At 35.9% G+C, this 17,553-nt stretch overlaps 1 protein-coding gene across 1 annotated transcript in view; it reads right to left on the bottom strand.

The window, feature by feature from the left end:
• TNN (tenascin N) overlaps nucleotides 1-5,700 on the bottom strand; it is an 88,847-nt gene extending 83,147 nt beyond the window's left edge. The window contains exon 1 of the mRNA XM_003340111.4: nucleotides 5,462-5,700. The gene's annotated coding sequence lies outside the window, so the exon portion shown is untranslated. The remainder of the gene's footprint in view (nucleotides 1-5,461) is intronic.
• Nucleotides 5,701-17,553: the final 11,853 nt, after the last annotated feature.

Genomic DNA, 17,553 nt, shown 5'->3' with positions numbered 1-17,553 from the left:
AGTAAAGTATAGAAGTCACCAGTATAAGGAAGGTCCCAATAAATGGGAAAGGGGTACTAAGAGTTTAAGGGAGGAAATCAAGAAGTCACTTGCCAAAATTGCCTCCTAAGTTAATTAAGACCCCATCCAAAGACTACCTGCTAAATTAAGAGAAGTTAGCTGGCCCTAGTTATGGCCCTTGCTCTGCAACCTGCAGATAAGGACCAGATATGCACAGTAAAACCAGAGAAATGGTATGTTAATAAGGCAGCCCCAAGGTAGCACTGATAACTTTGAGATAACATTGATATAATAATGAGTCAACCCTAAAGTGGTACAAAAAAAGGTTTAGGCCATCACCCCCATTAGAACACTATAAAAATAGGATCCCAAAATTCTGCTTCTAAAGCATTCCTCCAGGTTCTATGAGTCCAAGCTGCTGGTGTTCGCAAATTCACAGTTATTAAATTGAATTAATATGGTCCCCCCCTCTCCATCTCCCACCTCTTTCCAACATCATCTGTTTCCCTCTCCCACCCCATGTCTTCTGCCTTTGTACTATCTGTCTTGTTAAAGTGTAATTGATTTCCCTCTTGCTGCCAATGTGATCTTTCCCAGCAAGTATCCAAAGAACTAGTCTTGTTTACCCAACAAGGGAACCAGAACCCCCTTGTGGGTTCTCTCCTTACAGTATAAGCCATATACCCAGATTGAAGTTTAATTTGCCAGCCACTACAATTACTATGGGCAAAGGTGGCCCCATGAATCCACTGGTAGAAAGCAAGAACTGACAAAGGAACCCTGTTTCCCTCTGGATAAAAACCTGACCTCAGGCTGGACTTTATAAAAGAGTCTTACCCTATATTAATAAATGCATATTAGATTGGATTGGAGTAGATTATAAGCTGTCAGGTGATCCAAATAGATGAGCTTCTCTCCCCACTCATAATGGTATTTTAAAGTTTTTGTTTCCTTGTCCTCTGCCCCCAAAGGATAGGAACTGTCCTGCCTCCTATCCCAGGTACAAGCATTCCTAGTTACAACTCTGCAAAGAAGGAAACAGATCCAGAGAAGTAAGTGATTTCCTACAGCCATATTGGAAATAAATGGGAAAGAGTTAGGATTTGACTCTGACTACAAATCCATAACTCCCATAATTCCACTACTACATGCTGCCACCAAAAAAGCTTTATCCCAATAGGATATCTGCCCCTACATACCCTGTCCATTTATAGTGAGAATCAAATAAGATGATGTTTATGAAAATTCTTTGAAAGGTTAAAACCACTAAATAATGATAAAGTATAATAATTATTCCTTAGGCAAATTATCATTGAACCAAATTAGATTTTCTCTTAGGTTCAAACTAAGAACACCACATTTGTTCTTTTCTTGACTTGGATCGCTTCTCCATAGGAGTTTCAACTATATCAAAAAAGCATCAAGTCATGGGATGAATGAGAAATTGACATTACAACAACAATATTGGTGTTATTAGTTAATAGTATATTAGTATTAAATAATATTAATTAGCTGTTGGTATTTACATAGCTCTTAATTTACCAAGCATTTTTTATAAATTCACCAAACACCATGAGCCTATGAGATAGGTAGAATTGTCTCCATCTTTACAGACTTAGAAGAAATTGAGGTTCAAGGAAATTGAATGATGCCCAAGGTTACAGTAAAATACGTGGAATCAGATATGGTTCCAAAAAGGAACATGGGATTTGTTTCGTAAAGGGACTCCTCATTTTATAGATGGGAAAGTGAAACCTAGAAAAATCAGGTGATTCACCCTATGGTCACCAATGTGCTAAATAGCATCCCCAGGTCTTCTGATTTAATCCAGTTCTCTTTCTATTAGAACATACTAGTTATACATTATCTATCTTCCTCAAAGCTCTCCATTCATTATCTCCAAAAATCTATAAGTAGCAATCCATATTTGTCTGATATATATCTAGAGTTTATGCCATTTAGAGATCAGGCATTGCTGAATGGAAATTTCTGTCCTTTTGTATATGGATGACAGTAGGTAGATCGATAACTAACATAGGGAAGGATACGAAATTTGGAGGGCACTAATAACACCTTATTGTGTCCTTTCTCCCTTCACCCCATCCATCCACCTCTTTCCACAACAGCAGTAGAACTCCCCACCCTAAAATGATCTTTTTCATTGGTATTCTTGCTCTCTTGGTCAGCTCCTTCTTCCTTAAGTACTCAGAATTTCAGCTAGTAACAAACTATGATATCCAATTACGTACATTCTCCTCCACCAGGTAGCTAGATGGTATAATGCATAAAGTTCTGGGCATGCAGTGAAAAAGACCTGAATTCAAATCTGACCTTAGATACTTATTAACTATATGACCAGGGGCTAGTCATTTAACCTCTGTTTGCCTCAGTTTCCTCAAATATAAAATAGAAATAATTATAGTACCTACCTTCCAGGGTTGTTGTGATGATCAAATAAAATGATATTTGTAACTTGCTTAACACCATGTCTAACACTTAGTAGGCATTTAATAAAAGTTTATTTCAGGGCACCTATGTGGTACAATAGATAGAACATCAAGCCTGGAGTCAGAAGGACTTGGGTTCAAATTTGGCCTTAGACACTTCCTGGCCATGTGATCCTGGGCAAGTCATTTAACCCCTTTTGCCTAGCCCTTGCCCTTCTATCTTAGAGTTGTTACTAGGACAGAAAATAAGGGTGATAGATAGATAGATAGATAGATAGATAGATAGATAGATAGATAGATAAATGAATGAATGAATAAATGGATGGATGGATGGATGGATGGATGGATGGATGGATGGATGGATGGATGGATGAATAAATGCTTATTTCATTCTTTCATACCAGATTAAGACTAATTTCATTAACATGGCATTCAGAGAATCAACCTAGTTTTTAGTGACAGAGAGCTGGGCTCATAGCCAGGATGTCCTAAATTCAAATCCTGCCCAAGATACTATGTGATCCTTAGAAAGCCATTTAATCTTTCTCAGCCTCAATTTCTTTATTTGTATAATGGGGAAGTTGAACTTAATGGTCCCTAAGGTCCCTTCCAGCTCTCAATGTAAATCAAGTTGACCTTTTGATCATAACCAGTTTGGCTACCATGGAGCCTCCCATGTCCCCTACCATATGGGTGGGGGTGGCCTCCTTTATTGGTTGCCTATTGTTTTAAAGAGGGAGTGAGACAGTTGCTCTCTTTGCCACCATTTTCTTAGCTGTTGGCTCCATTTTAGCCAAACTGGGCATGCTCAGAAAATTAACCTAGATTATAATCTGATCCCTGGTTTGTAATAAATGCTCATTGAATGACTGGATTCAAGTCCTATTTCTGATATGTATCAGCAGTATGACCTTGGGTAAATCACTTAACTATTTGTATTGGTTGAGGGAGTTTCCTCCATAGGGAGTCCCTAAATTAAGGAAATCATAGGTCCTGTCAAAAATGTGCGTGTGTGTGTGTGTGTGTGTGTGTGTGTGTGTGTGTGTGTGTGTATTACATTCAACTGGATCCTTAGCATAATACAGAAACTGGATATCTTGGGACTTCGTGACTGCCCTATTAGACCTACAATCTGCAGCTCAGATAATTGTCCAATAGCTTCTGCAGGAGTAGGGAACAATATCCTCAGGCACTTTCTTAGGAACAGTCCATTCCCCACAAATTCAAACCAGAATTAGAAGCAAAGCAAAGGCTCCAACCACAAGACACTCAGACTACAGCCCTACAATTTGCTTTCTTCCTCTACAGGAATCTGTTTAGCAACCCAAAGCAGGACACACAAGGAAAGGAGTACTGAATGAGAAGTCCCCGTCGGTCACCTTGGGCAAGATGCTTTACACCTCTGGGCCTCAGTTGGTTCCTCTGTAAAATGTGAGGACTGGGCAAAAGAATCCTTACTCTTCAACCTCTAAATTTTATTTTCCAAGGATCAATACATTTTTGTTGAATGATTCATCAATGAGAAGGAAAAATCATCCTATAAAATAATACCAACCAAATTCTTTATCAACCACCAATGATTTTTCCTCCCTTTGGGGAAAAGAAAGTATGCCAAAGATTTTCCCCTACTTTTTCCCAGTCTTGCAAGTTAGACAGATTAGGGGAAATGACAGACTTTGAGGAGAGCTATTTCTATGTGAAAGTACTCCCTGCTTGCCCTACTCAAGGGACTAAGAAATACATCAGCTCTTTATTTTTACTGGTGAGTTTTCTGCTTTCACAGAATCATAGAATCAGAGATTCTCTCTTGGCATGATACTGTAGTCTCTTGAGATATTTCTGTAAGATATAAGTTCAAATCCTCCCTAAGACATCAAGGTAACATGATCCTGGGCAATTCATTTAACTCTGACTTTTTCCTTAATCTGTAAAATGAAGGTAATGCTAGTACCTGCTACCCAGGCTCAATATGAGAATCAAATGAGAATATATATATAACCATTTTGAAAAATTTTTAAAGTCATGTACTTGCTATTATTATTATTAGTGTTAGCAGCACATTCTCCCTAATGTCCAGGGAACCTTAGTCTTCATTGCTTGCTCATTGTTATTATAAGTGGTTGATTATTATTACTCTGATATTTTTCTTTCAGAATACTGTATTTTTTGTAATTCAAATTCAGCACTTATTAAAGGAAACTCTGTATGTTGCCCATGAATGATTTTCAATAAGGGTGACCTCAGAATTTCTGAAATGTGAAGATAATATCAAGGGTATGCAATGAAAGAGTTATAGAGATATTTTTCTTCATAAAAGGTAAATACTGGTACAGTGCTCTGATCAAAGGCAAAAGAATTCAAACTCTAACTCTAGCTTTTTGGAAGAAAATGAGATGTGATAACTTTAAAAAAAACCAAACATTAAAATCATAAAGAAAATTCTCAAAGAAAGCACAATAATGAAAGAGGAGAGAGAGAAAAAAAAGGGAGGGGAAAGACAGAGACAGACAGACAGAGACAGAGAGAGAGAGACAGAGAAAGAGAGAGAGAGAGAGAGAGAGAAGGGGGGGGGTAGAGAGAGCTAATGAAATACATAAAGTAAAATTACTTTTCCTAAAGATATCTTGACACAGTTCTGGGGTTTGGGTTGTTTGTTTGTTTGTTTGTTTGTTTTGCCAAATAACCAGAAGACAACTTTTACCCGTTCCTAAGAGTCCAAACTTAGTGTTACCTTCTCTTCATATATTGTCCATCAATATTATTTCATTCAATTTCAATAAGTTTTTACAGAGTAGATAGGAGGCAAGTTTACTTTTTCAAGTAAAGGACACTGAAATAAAGAATAGCAAAATGATTTGATGAATATCAGTCACATGATAAACCCAGGTTTAGGGCTCAGGGTAGAAGCAATGTTTTCCTTAACTGACCACCAACATATTGTTCCCTTGAGCCTAATATCCCTTCAGCAACCTTTTCTCTTTCCTAGATAAAAGTTTAAAAATTGATTTCCTTACCTCAGAAGCTAATGGGCACACGGTCCCACTCTTTTGCCACTTTAGGAGAAAGGACTCTTGAGACCTGAAGTCTGTCCTGGATATCCTTTTGTTCCAGAAATCCTTTCTTCCCTCTCTGAGTTTAAATCTCTTCTGGATAAGACCAAGATAGCCAATAGGAATCTTTGGGTGTTGCCCTTTCTTCCAGACAGGGCTTCAATTTGAGATCTAACAAGGAATTTCTTCTCCCACTCCTTATATTAACTGGAAAAAAATGCACACTTTTCCCCATTTCTTCCTTCTACTGTGATTACACGGCAGCTAGAAACACTGGAGGATGTTTCCATTTAAGCAGACACAGTGCTAGGATATTAAAAGGAGTAGAATATCTTGTGGCAGGGAAGTCAGGTCTTTGGATTTATATGTGCTTATGTGTACAGTCTTTCCTGTCTCGGGGGTTTCTGAGCCCTTTCTGGTGTCTCTAAGCTGAACTCTGAAGCATATGAGAAGTTCTTTGTGGTCAAACAAAATAGAGCAGGAGGTATTTATGCTGCCCTCTTGCCATTATAGTGTGGTACTTTTAGCATCCACAGCAGTGTGGTATAGTAGAAAGAGGTCTTAGGTTTGGATTTAGAGGAACTGAATCTTGACTCTGCAAATGACTACCTAGGTGGCATTAGGCAAATTGCATTCCTTCTCTAGCTCTGTTTTCTCATCTTTAAAATGAGAAACATTGGACCAAACTAAACTAATGACTCTGCCAGGTCTACATCCTATGAGCTCTTCTTTTTTTGGGAACTAGAAGACAGAGGCTTGGTTCAAGATGATTCAAGACCACCATACCCTCTCCCTCCTGGATTCATCCAAAACATCATCAGCAAGGGAATATGGTACCCAAGGACAAAAAAACATGTATTCTTTAGGACCACACCTGTCATAGTAGCCAACTCTTGCTCTAGCCCTGACAAAGATGGTAAGGCTATAAATAATAGTCTTTAAGAATCTCACTTAGCAATCCCTTTTCTATTCCAGAAGCTCTTGGGAGGGCAGATAGCCATCCACTGTGGAATCTTGAGTAAGAAAACTGTAAATATATTCTAATTCACACTATTCAAATTTTATGAAATATGGCCATTGGTTCCAAGACCAATGGAATTATATAGTGTGATTTCAAATAATGCAACCACTTTGTGGGATTTATTACTCACCCTAACCAGGATTTGGCTGTATTAGGAGTGGTTATTTGCTAGCAGGCCTTTCACATTGATACTAAGTGTACACAGAAGAAAGAAAGAAGGTTTGGGGGGGGGCGATTAAATTAGAGATTTAAGATCAGATAACAACCTCCAAAAGTTTGAGTCTTTTTATTTCCTTCCACAAACCTCACCAAATGGTATTTGAAACCTTTTATTCTTAACACTTCTCACCACCCCAGCACTGCTTACTATTGTGTCCCCACCATTTCTAGATGCTTATGATATCTTTGTCATTTATCCCTAAAAGTAGAGGTAACCTCGTGAGTTGGCAATTGCCTATATAATGTGATTTAAGGGCCACTAGTAAGGTCCTTTGCCCCCCAAATATCTGTCCCGTTCAATTTCCCTGGCTTTTTCCTCTCACCTTCAAATACATATTCCTTAGTTAATTACCTTCAACCTGCCTCATTTCCTACTTACCCTTAATTCTTTTTGGAATTTGGAATTACATTTTCAAAATGGAACTCTAATAAGCTCCATCTTGCCTCACTCATAGCCTCTTATCAAACAAAGTTCTCTTTGACTTCTCTGGAGTATTCAGGATTTTGACCACTCTCCACTAATGCTCTTAAAACAGGTAAGTAGGGAAATGTAGGAACTATCATGTTAAATTTAATATATGTATCTATATATATTTAAATATGTATATATATTAACACCCATTACACATGAGTTAAACATCATTATATATACATTCCTCTCTTTCTATTATCATTTCTTAAACATAAGAAAATGTTTGTTGATGCTTGAAAAAATAACATCCAAAGCATAAATTTCTTCTCAATTAATTTGTAAATTAAATGTAAAATTTTTTAATATTCATTTTTTTTATTTCAAGTTTCAAATTCTTTTTTTCTTCCTCCCCACACCTTCCTTGAGAAGGCAAGCAATTTGATATTGATTATACAAGTGAAGTCATGTAAAACATTTCCATATTAGCCATATTGCAAAAAAAAAAAAACCACAGATCAAAAAACCCCAAGAATAATGAAGTTTTCAAAATATGCTTCAATCTAAATTCAGATTCCATCAGTTCTTTCTCTGGAAGTGGATTGTATTTTTCATCATAAATCCTTCAGAACTGCCTTAGAACCTTTCAGAGCTGATCACATACATCGTTAGTGTTGTTGGGTATAATATTCTCCTGGTTCTGCTCATTTCACTTTGTATCATTTCATTATTCTGTCTCCCCAGGTTTTTCTGAAAGCATCCTAATTGTCATTTCTTAAATCTCAATAATAATTCATCACAATCATATACAACAAATGGGCATCTACTTGATTTCCAATTCTTTGTCACCACAAAAAAAAAAGCTGCTATAAATATTTTTGTACATATAGATCATTTTTATTTTTTCTTTGACTTCTTTGGGATATAAATCTAGTAGTGGTATTTCTGGGTCAAAAAGTATACACAAATTTGTAAACCTTTGATCATAGTTCCAAATTGCTGTCCACAATGGATGGATTAGATTACAATTCCACCAATAATGCATTAATGCCCCAATTTTTCTATATTCCCTCTTATATTTGTTATTATTCTTTTCTATAATACAGGTTTCTTTCTACTTCTTTATGTTTTTTCTGTCTCCTCCCATATTTCTCCTATCTCTCTAAAAGTTATTTCCCAAGCCTGAACCTAAATTTTCCATTCTCTTCATCTATTTCCCTCTATATAAATCTTTGTCTCTCCTGCTTTCTCTCCCTACTCTCACCTTATCTATAGTCCAGCATTAAACTAGCATGGGGTAGCCAGTGTTTTACCCAGGGTGTGAGATTCAGAAGGTACTAATAGCATTTGGAGATCTTCAGCAGCTTATAAGCTGGGCCATTAGTCTTTGGGTAAGAGAACTTAAGAAATTATCAACTTTTTCTTTGGGAGTGACAGAGAGCTCCAGCAGATGATTGGATAAGTGAAGGTCCCCATCTTGCCTACTATAACATACCTCTATATCATATTTGTAGCTATTTCCCAAGCTCTTGTCTATTTTTTTCTCTCTGTCCCAGTGGTCTGCAATATACTCCACTGACAAAACAAATTCTGTTTCTCCCTCTTCTGGCCTCCCAAATACATCCTGCCATACTTTCTCCATTAGGGCCATCAATTTCCTCAAATGAGTATAGTTGGTATAGTGAATAGAGCTCTAGATCTAGAGTTTAGAAGATCTGAGTTGAAATCCTGCTCAAACAAAAATAGCTGTGTGGTTCTGAGAAAAACCCTTAACCTCTGCTTGCCTTAATTTCCTCAACTGTAAAATGGGCATAATAATAACATTTGTAAAATGCTTTTCTAACCTTAAAGTGCTATATAAATTCAAACTATTATCATTATATACAATGTTAATCTGCCCTTCCTCTTATGAATCCTGTTTCTTTTTAATAAGGTATACCTAGCTATAGTCATAGTCCACCCCTAATTCTCCTATATAAGAAATCACCTTTGCTACTACTCCTCTTCACCCCAACAAAAATTTTGACTTTATCTCTGACTCAGATTTGATAGCTGAGATTTTGCCTTTTCTGACTGAGCTAGTCACACATCCCACTATTTTGTGTAATCTTCTTTTATTAGAATATAAATTCCTTAAGAGCAGAGACTTTCTTATTTCCTTGTAATTGTATCCCAAATACATAGCACAGTAGTTGGCATAGAAATATTATTATATGTGTTATATAATAGTATTTAATAAGTATTCTATCTGTCCATCCATTCATTATCTATCCATTCACCAATCTATTTTACTCTGCCTTATATTATATATCTAGGTGACCTTTTAGCCAATACATTCTGTGACTCCACTAACCATTTTTGGAAGAATAAATAGATTTTTTTCCTCTTCAGAAAGAGCCTTAGAGCTATTTTTTAAATGATATTTTAATTTTTCCCAATTACTCATAAAAACAATTTTAACATTTATGTTTTAAAATTTTGAGTTCCAAATTCTCTCTCTCTTCTCCACCTCCTTGAGAAGGCAAGCAATTTGATACAGGTTATGTGTGTGTAGCCATGCAAAACATATTTCCATATTAGACATGCTGTGAAAGAAAGCACAGACCAAAAAATTTAAAAAAAAACATGAAAAATAAAATGAAAACAGTATGCTTCCCTCTCCCTTCAGATTCCATTAATTCCTTCTCTGAAGGTGGATAGACTTTTTCATCTTGAGTCCTTGGGAATTGTCTTGGACCACTGTATTGCTGAGCATAGCTGTCATTCACTGTTTAGCATCATACAATATTGTTGTGCTGTATACAATGTTTTCCCAGTTCTGCTCATTTTGCAGAGTTTCATGTAAGTCTTCCCAGGTTTCTCTGAAACCATCCTGCTCATTTCTACAATCATACACCACAGGTTGTTCAGCCATTCCCCAATTGATGAGTATACCCTCAATTTCCAATTCTTTGCTGCCACAAAAAGAGTTGTTATGAATATTTTTGTACAAATATGTCCTTTTCCCTTTTTTGGATCTCTTTGAGATAAAGACCTATTAATATGCACAATTTGTTAGACCTTTGAACACAATAAGAAGTTGCTCCCCAGAATGGCCAGTTCAGTTTACAATTCCGCCAGCAGTGCATTAGTGTCCCTATTTTTCCACATCCCCTCCAACACTTATCATTTCCATTTTGTGTCATATTTGATAAGTGTGAGGACCTATTTCAGAGTTGTTTCAATTTGCCTTTCTCTAATCAAAAGTAATTTAGAGTATTTTTAATATGACTTTAGATAGCTTTAATTTCTTCTTCTGATAACTGCTTCTCTATTTCCTTCGACCATTTGCCAATTGGAAAATGGCTTGTATTCTTATAAAACTGATTCATGGGTAGCTATGTGGCACAGTGAATAGAGAGCCACTCCTAAAAGAGAGGTCCTAGGTTTAAATCTGGCCTCAGATACTTCCTAGCTGTATAATCCTGGACAAGTTATTTAACCCCAATTGCCTAGCCTTTGCTGCTCTTCTGTTTTGGAACCAATCCTTAGTATTGATTACAAGGGTTTCTATTTTAAAAAAAAATCTAATTTAGTTCTATTTAGTTCTCTAAATATTTAAGAAATAAATTCTTTATTGGGAGGATCTGTTTTTAAGCTTTAACCATGAAGGTGCCCTTTCTCTATTTTTCAATTCTCTACCATCCTGGCAAGGGTCTAGTCTCCCTTCCTTTACCTCAAACTTCATTTTTTTTATATTGAAGACTTTTTATGTTTCCTTTAGGAAACACTTTATTTACCTTAACAAGTTGGAGAAAAAGATGGAGAGACAAAAGAACAGAGTCTGCAAATTAGAGGTACATGAACTTAATTATGAATCCAAGGAAAATTCTAGTACATATCATTAAAAAGCTGATTGGCAGACATCTAAACACTGGATGAATGAGTCAGGATCCAAATAAGGACTTGAGAGACTAAAATATTAAACTGGATCTAATAAGATGAAATTCAATAGAAATAAATATAAACCCTTTCCCTTATGTTTAAAAATCTTATATATCATAATATCTAAACAGTAAAATGATCATCACAAAAGTACAAGCATGCCTTCATCAAGTATAAGTCATGCCAGCCTAACCTTATATACTTTTTTGACAGTGTTAGTAGATGGGAAGAATGCTGTAAATATAGTTAATTTTGACTTTAATAAAGTATCTCATTCCAATCTTATAGGGGGAAAATAGAGAGAGATAGATTTAATAAGTGTTCAAACTCAAATAGAAAATAGGGATACTAAACCATATACAAGACTCCTGCAAGGTATATATTGATTACTTATGTTCTATTATAGTTTTATTTATTTTGTTAAGTGTTTTCCAATTACATTTTAATTTGATTTGGGGTTCATTCACAGGCTTCAGTTCCACAAGCCAGGCTATGTAGTTGATGCCTCTGAATTAAATAATACATGGATTCAGAACTAGTCAGATAGTCAACTCAAAGTGTAGTTCTTACTAGTTTAATGTCAGCATGGCAGGAGTTTTCCAGTGGAGTACCCTTGGAATCTTGACTTGACTTGACTCTTACATGTTCCTCATTATTCTCATCAAATTTATAGATGCTATATTATATTATATAGATGCTATATTATATTATATAGATGCAATATTAGAAGGGATAACTAGCACAATGGATGATGAGTCAGGGTCCAAAAAGTGCTTGACAGATTAAAGCAATGATTTGAATCTAATATAATGAAATTCAATGGGGGAAAATAAAACCTGAACCTTAGATACAAAAAAAAAATCTTTGTAGTAAGTATCATAATAACTTCTGTATCAGCAGCAATTCTTCTGAAACAGACTGCAAGCACATCAGAAGTATGATATGCCAGCCAAAATACTAATCTGATCTTGGGCTACTTTAAGAGGCATTGCTTCTAATCCATGAGTGTGGAATTGAGACACAGGGAGAGAGGAACAAAGGCATAGTTTTCAGGAACAAGAAAGTGTTAGTGTCAATGTATTCTGCCCTCACTAGACACCCATATGGAACATTTCATTCAGTTCTGGAACTTGTGGTTGAAGGAAAACATTGACAAGCTGAAGAGTATCCAGAGGAAACCAATCAGAATGGTGTGCTCTATGCCAATGTCATATGAGGATCTGTTAAAAGAACAGGGTATGTGTTCATGATGAAGATAAAGCTCAGAGAGAACACTATAACTGCCTCCAAAAATGGAAGAGTTGTCATGAGAAGGAAGGACTTAATTTGCTCCATTTAGCCCAAGAAGGAAGAACCAGAAATAATGAATGGAAGTAGCAGAGGCAAATTTAAGCTCAATGTGAGGAAAAACTTCCTGACCATTAAAGATGTCCAAAAGTAGTCAGCAAACTAGAGTGGTAGATTCTCCCTCTTTGAAGGACTTTAATCAGAGGCTGGACAACCACTTGTCAAGTATGTTATTCATTTTATGAAGAGGTTGGACTAGGTGAATCCTGAGTACCTTTCCAATTCTCAAACTTTGTGATTCTGAGTACCTTTCCAATTCTCAAACTTTGTGATTCTATATGAAAATGTCACATAATAAAGGTCTATTACTGCAACCATTACTGGCCTATCTAACTCTTTCATAAAAGACTTCATAAGTCCCCAAATAGCTGGAACAGATTGAGACAAAAATAAATATTTTTTGAAAGAAATAATTAGCTCAAAGCAAAGCATTGCATGTTATCTTAGTTTTTGAGGAAAATGTGGGACAAAATATTTAAAATACTGTCAACTTTATTATGTCAGTTTTCTTTCTTACACAATCACCAAAACCCCAAATAAAACATTGAGTTCTATCTAGGGAAGACTGAGACAGTTTTAATTGGTTTGAAGTTAGTCTGAACTAGTTTTTTGGTGGGAGCTAGTTGGAGAATATTTTTCCCACTGGTTCTGTTGGCATTAATCTAATTTAGTTGAGTATAAGTATTGGGATACCTGTTTTGACTCTTTGCTTAGGCTATAAATAAGTTATTCTGAACCTATGATTTTGTTTGCCTTTCAATATATTTTTTGCAAAACAAGAGGAAATAAATTGATAAGAGAGCATATAGGTTCTAAATCTCTTATAATCAGAGAGATGCAAATAAAAACAACTCTGAGGTATCACCTCACACCTAGCAGATTGGCTAAAATAACAGCAAAGGAAAGTAATGAATGCTGGAGGGGATGTGGCAAAGTAGGGACATTAATTCATTGCTGGTGGAGTTGTGAACTGATCCAGCCATTCTGGAGGGCAATTTGGAACTATGCCCAAAGGGCGACAAAAGAATATCTACCCTTTGATCCAGCCATAGCACTGCTGGGTCTGTACCTCAAAGAGATAATGGACAAAAAGACTTGTACAAAAATATTCATAGCTGCGCTCTTTGTGGTGGCCAAAAACTGGGAAACGAGGGGATGCCCATCAATTGGGGAATGGCTGAGCAAATTGTGGTATATGTTGGTGATGGAATACTATTGTGCTAAAAGGAATAATAAAGTGGAGGAGTTCCAAGGAGACTGGAACAACCTCCAGGAAGTGATGCAGAGCGAGAGGAGCAGAACCAGGAGAACATTGTACACAGAGACTAATACACTGTGGTATAATCGAACGTAATGGACTTCTCCATTAGTGGCGGTGTAATGTCCCTGAACAATTTGCAGGGATCTAGGAGAAAAAAACACTATTCATAAGCAAAGGATAAACTATGGGAGTGGAAACACCAAGGAAAAGCAACTGCCTGAATACAGAGGTTGAGGGGACATGACAGAGGAGAGACTCTAAATGAACACTCTAATGCAAATATTATCAACATAGCAATGGGTTCAAATCAAGAAAACATGTAATGCCCAGTGGATTTACGCGTCGGCTATGGGGGGTGGGGGGAGGAAAAGAAAATGATCTTTGTCTTTAATAAATAATGCTTGGAAATGATCAAATAAAATATAAAAAAATAAAAATAAAAAAAGAGAGAGAATATAGGGAGGTGAAATCCTAGCCTGTTTGACTGTGCAAGAATAAGTGACTCAAAAAAATTTAATAGAATGTGGAGAGGAAGCAGAGGAAGAAATATATTCCCTCTCAAGGCTAAGAGCAACCTCAGTCTTGCCTCAGAGAATATTTGCTTGTCTTAGATCAATATATTTTCATATCTGTCTCAACAAAAGTCCATATATGCTCATGATTTCTCTTTCCCATAATGATGGACAGGAACAGTGCAGTGCTATGTGGGAATGCAGGACCAAAAGGATGTTACTGGGCCATGGACTGAACCAAAGTACTTGCAGGTTAATTGGGCTCTAGTAATTAGACCCTGGAAGGCTGACTCAGGATCATCTGTCTCCACTCTCATTGATTTTTAAAGAATCTTTACCATCTATGCTTGATTGAGGTTGGTCCTTGTATTCAATGTTTATTATTATTAACAATAGCTAACTTTACATAATAATAGCTAACATCTGCACCGCACCTTAAGGTTTGCAAAGTTTTTCATATATTTTATCTCTTTGATCCTTTAAACAACTTTGGAAGAGCAATGTTATTAATGTATCCATTTTACAGTCACAGAAACAGAGATTTAGTGATTTGCCCAGCGTCACACAACTAATAAGTTTCTGAGGTGGCATTTAAACTCAGGTCCTTCTGCCTCTAGGTCCGGTACTCCATCCACTGCACCAATTAGGTTCCTCAAGGGTTACAAAGCCTTTGTATATATAATATAATTTCATTTATTATTTCTGATTTCTCGGTTCTTAAATATGAGTCTTGTACATGAGTCAAATGGTATTTCAATTCAAAATTGGTTCTTCAAAATAATTATATAGAAAAAGATCCATGCTGAAGTCAAGACAACAAACTGTATCATTAAAGGACAAGTTTTTAAAAACTTGAAAGAAGAGAATTAATTGGGGAAAATAATGGACTATATTATTAGGATTAGGAACTAGACCTGTGATTTCACAGTTTAGGGAGCTCTCAGGTAAGAAAACTCCCTCTACCAACATGGAATAGCTCCTTCTCTGTAATCTTTAGATTTTCCTAGAGTACTGAAAACTTGTGACTTCTTCAAGTTCTAATAGAAAGTCTTAAATTCAGAGGTTGCCTCTCTAAGTCATGCTGCTTCTCATCATACTCTACTATTATCACTATCACTACTCAAAAAAAAAAGTAATCAAGAAAATGAATAACTACTGACCTATGTGCTTTCTTTCTCATCTCCAAAAAATCTTCATGAGAATGATCTCTACAAATCAGGATTATCTAAGATAAAAATAGAAGAAAAAAACAAGCAGGATTTCATCAAAAAATTTATGCAATAGTTTGCATAAATACAGTCACATAATTATATAGTTGTATAAAATGTGTAAAATAGTTCATAAACGGTGGGTCATGGTTGGGGGATGAGGTGGAGTGGAGCATAGGTCTACAAATACATTTGTAAATCTCCAAGGTGTAAATAAGCAAAAATACCTTTTTTAAATTAGTTAAGTGATATCTTTCACCCTTGTGTATTACTTTTTTCAAGTTTTCACTACATTTCTATGATTAATAAAACACATTTAAAGGCATTATTGAATTCATAGTCACTTTTTATCATACCTTGTCTGAATCAACATATACTAATAGTATAATTATTATTACATGGGGCTCTTTGACAGGATTTTTTACTGAATCAGACCCTAGCATTTCAGGGGCAGAGTCCAATGAGAAGAAGATGAGGATGATGGCCCAAGTGTGGGTGGAAAAATTGTCATGGAGATGGTAGGAAGCACAGATGATGGGTGGATCCACTGTGATTAATGCATATTCTTGTTCTCTTCTTATTCCGCCATTTCTTCCTACCATTTCCTCTTCTTACTTCCCTTTTCTCCCCTCACCCCAAAGTCTACACCAGCCCTCAAATTGTGGAACCATAGCCTATGATCAAATCAATTATGCTACTGTTCTATATGCAATATATCAATCTTCTCCTTTCTGGTCTTATTCTCCTCATAGTTTTCTGAACCAAAGTGCCCTTCCTTGGTTATTTCTGCCTGTTATGAATTGTCTCCCTCATTAGAATATAAGTTCCTTATAAAGAACTAAATCAAATATGTAAGAATACAAGTCATTCCCCAATTGACAAATGGTTAAAGGATATGAATAAGCAATTTTCAGATGAAAAATTCAAAACTATCAATAATTATATGAAAAAATGTTCTAAATCCCTCTTGATTAGAGAAATGCAAATTAAAACAACTCTGAGGTACCACATCATACCTATAAGATTGACCAATATGATAGTAAAGGAAAATGACAAGTGTTAGAGAGGATGTGGCAAAATTGGGATACTAATGGGACGCTAATCGGGACACTAAAGCTAGTGGAGCTATGACCTGATCTAACCATTCTGGGGAATAATTTGGAATGATGTCCAAAGACCTAAGACATTGTGCATATCCTTTGACCCAAGATTACTACTACCAGCTCTGTATCCCAAAGAGATTCTTAAAAAGGAAAAAATACCTACTTGTACAAAAATATTTATATATTTTAGCAGCTCTTTTTATAGTGGCAAAAAATTGGAAATTGAGGGGATGTCCATGAATTGGGGAATGGCTGAACCAATTATGGTATATGATGGTAATGGAATACTATTGTGCTGTAAGGAATGATGAACGGGATAACTTCAGAAAAAGATGGAAAGACTTTCATGAACTGATGTAAAGTGAAATAAGCAGAACCTGGAAAACATTGTATACAGTAACAGTAATACTGTGGAATAATCAAATGTGATAGACTTTGCTACTCTCAGCCATACAAAGATCCAGAACAATTCAGGAGCTGACAATGAATGCTATAGAGAAAGAACCATTGGAGTCGGGATGCAGATGAAGGCAAATGATTTTTTAAATGTTTATGTTTTGAGAGTTTGGTTTTATAACTTACAAAAATGAACAATATAGAAATGTTTTGCATGCTAATATATATAACCTAGCTCAAATCACCTGCCAGTACCAGGAGGAAGAAAGGAAGAGAGGGAAATAAATTCAATTCTATAATTTAGGAAAACTTGAGGGAAATTTTGATATTATGTATAATTGGGATAGATAGACAAACAGACAGACAGACAGACAGACAGACAGACAGACAGACAGACAGATAGATAGATAGATAGATAGATCAAAAAATTTTTTAAAGATTGTAAACTCCTTGAAAAGCAAAAAGCAAAGACTGTCTTTGCTTTTATATCTGTATCCCCAGGATTTAGCACTGTGCTTGGCACTTAGTGAGAACTTCATTTCTTTTTCACTCACCTTTATTTCATTCATTTTTTAAAGTATTTGATAAAGTAGAGCTGAATACAGCTTTAAAGAATTTTTTTCAACTATGTGGATCTCAAGCTGATATCATGATCA

The sequence above is a fragment of the Monodelphis domestica genome, chromosome 2 (genome assembly GCF_027887165.1).
Source record: "Monodelphis domestica isolate mMonDom1 chromosome 2, mMonDom1.pri, whole genome shotgun sequence".
NCBI lineage: Eukaryota > Metazoa > Chordata > Mammalia > Didelphimorphia > Didelphidae > Monodelphis > Monodelphis domestica.
The sequence above is the reverse complement of the archived record's forward strand: the minus strand, read 5'-3'. Positions and strand labels throughout refer to the sequence as shown.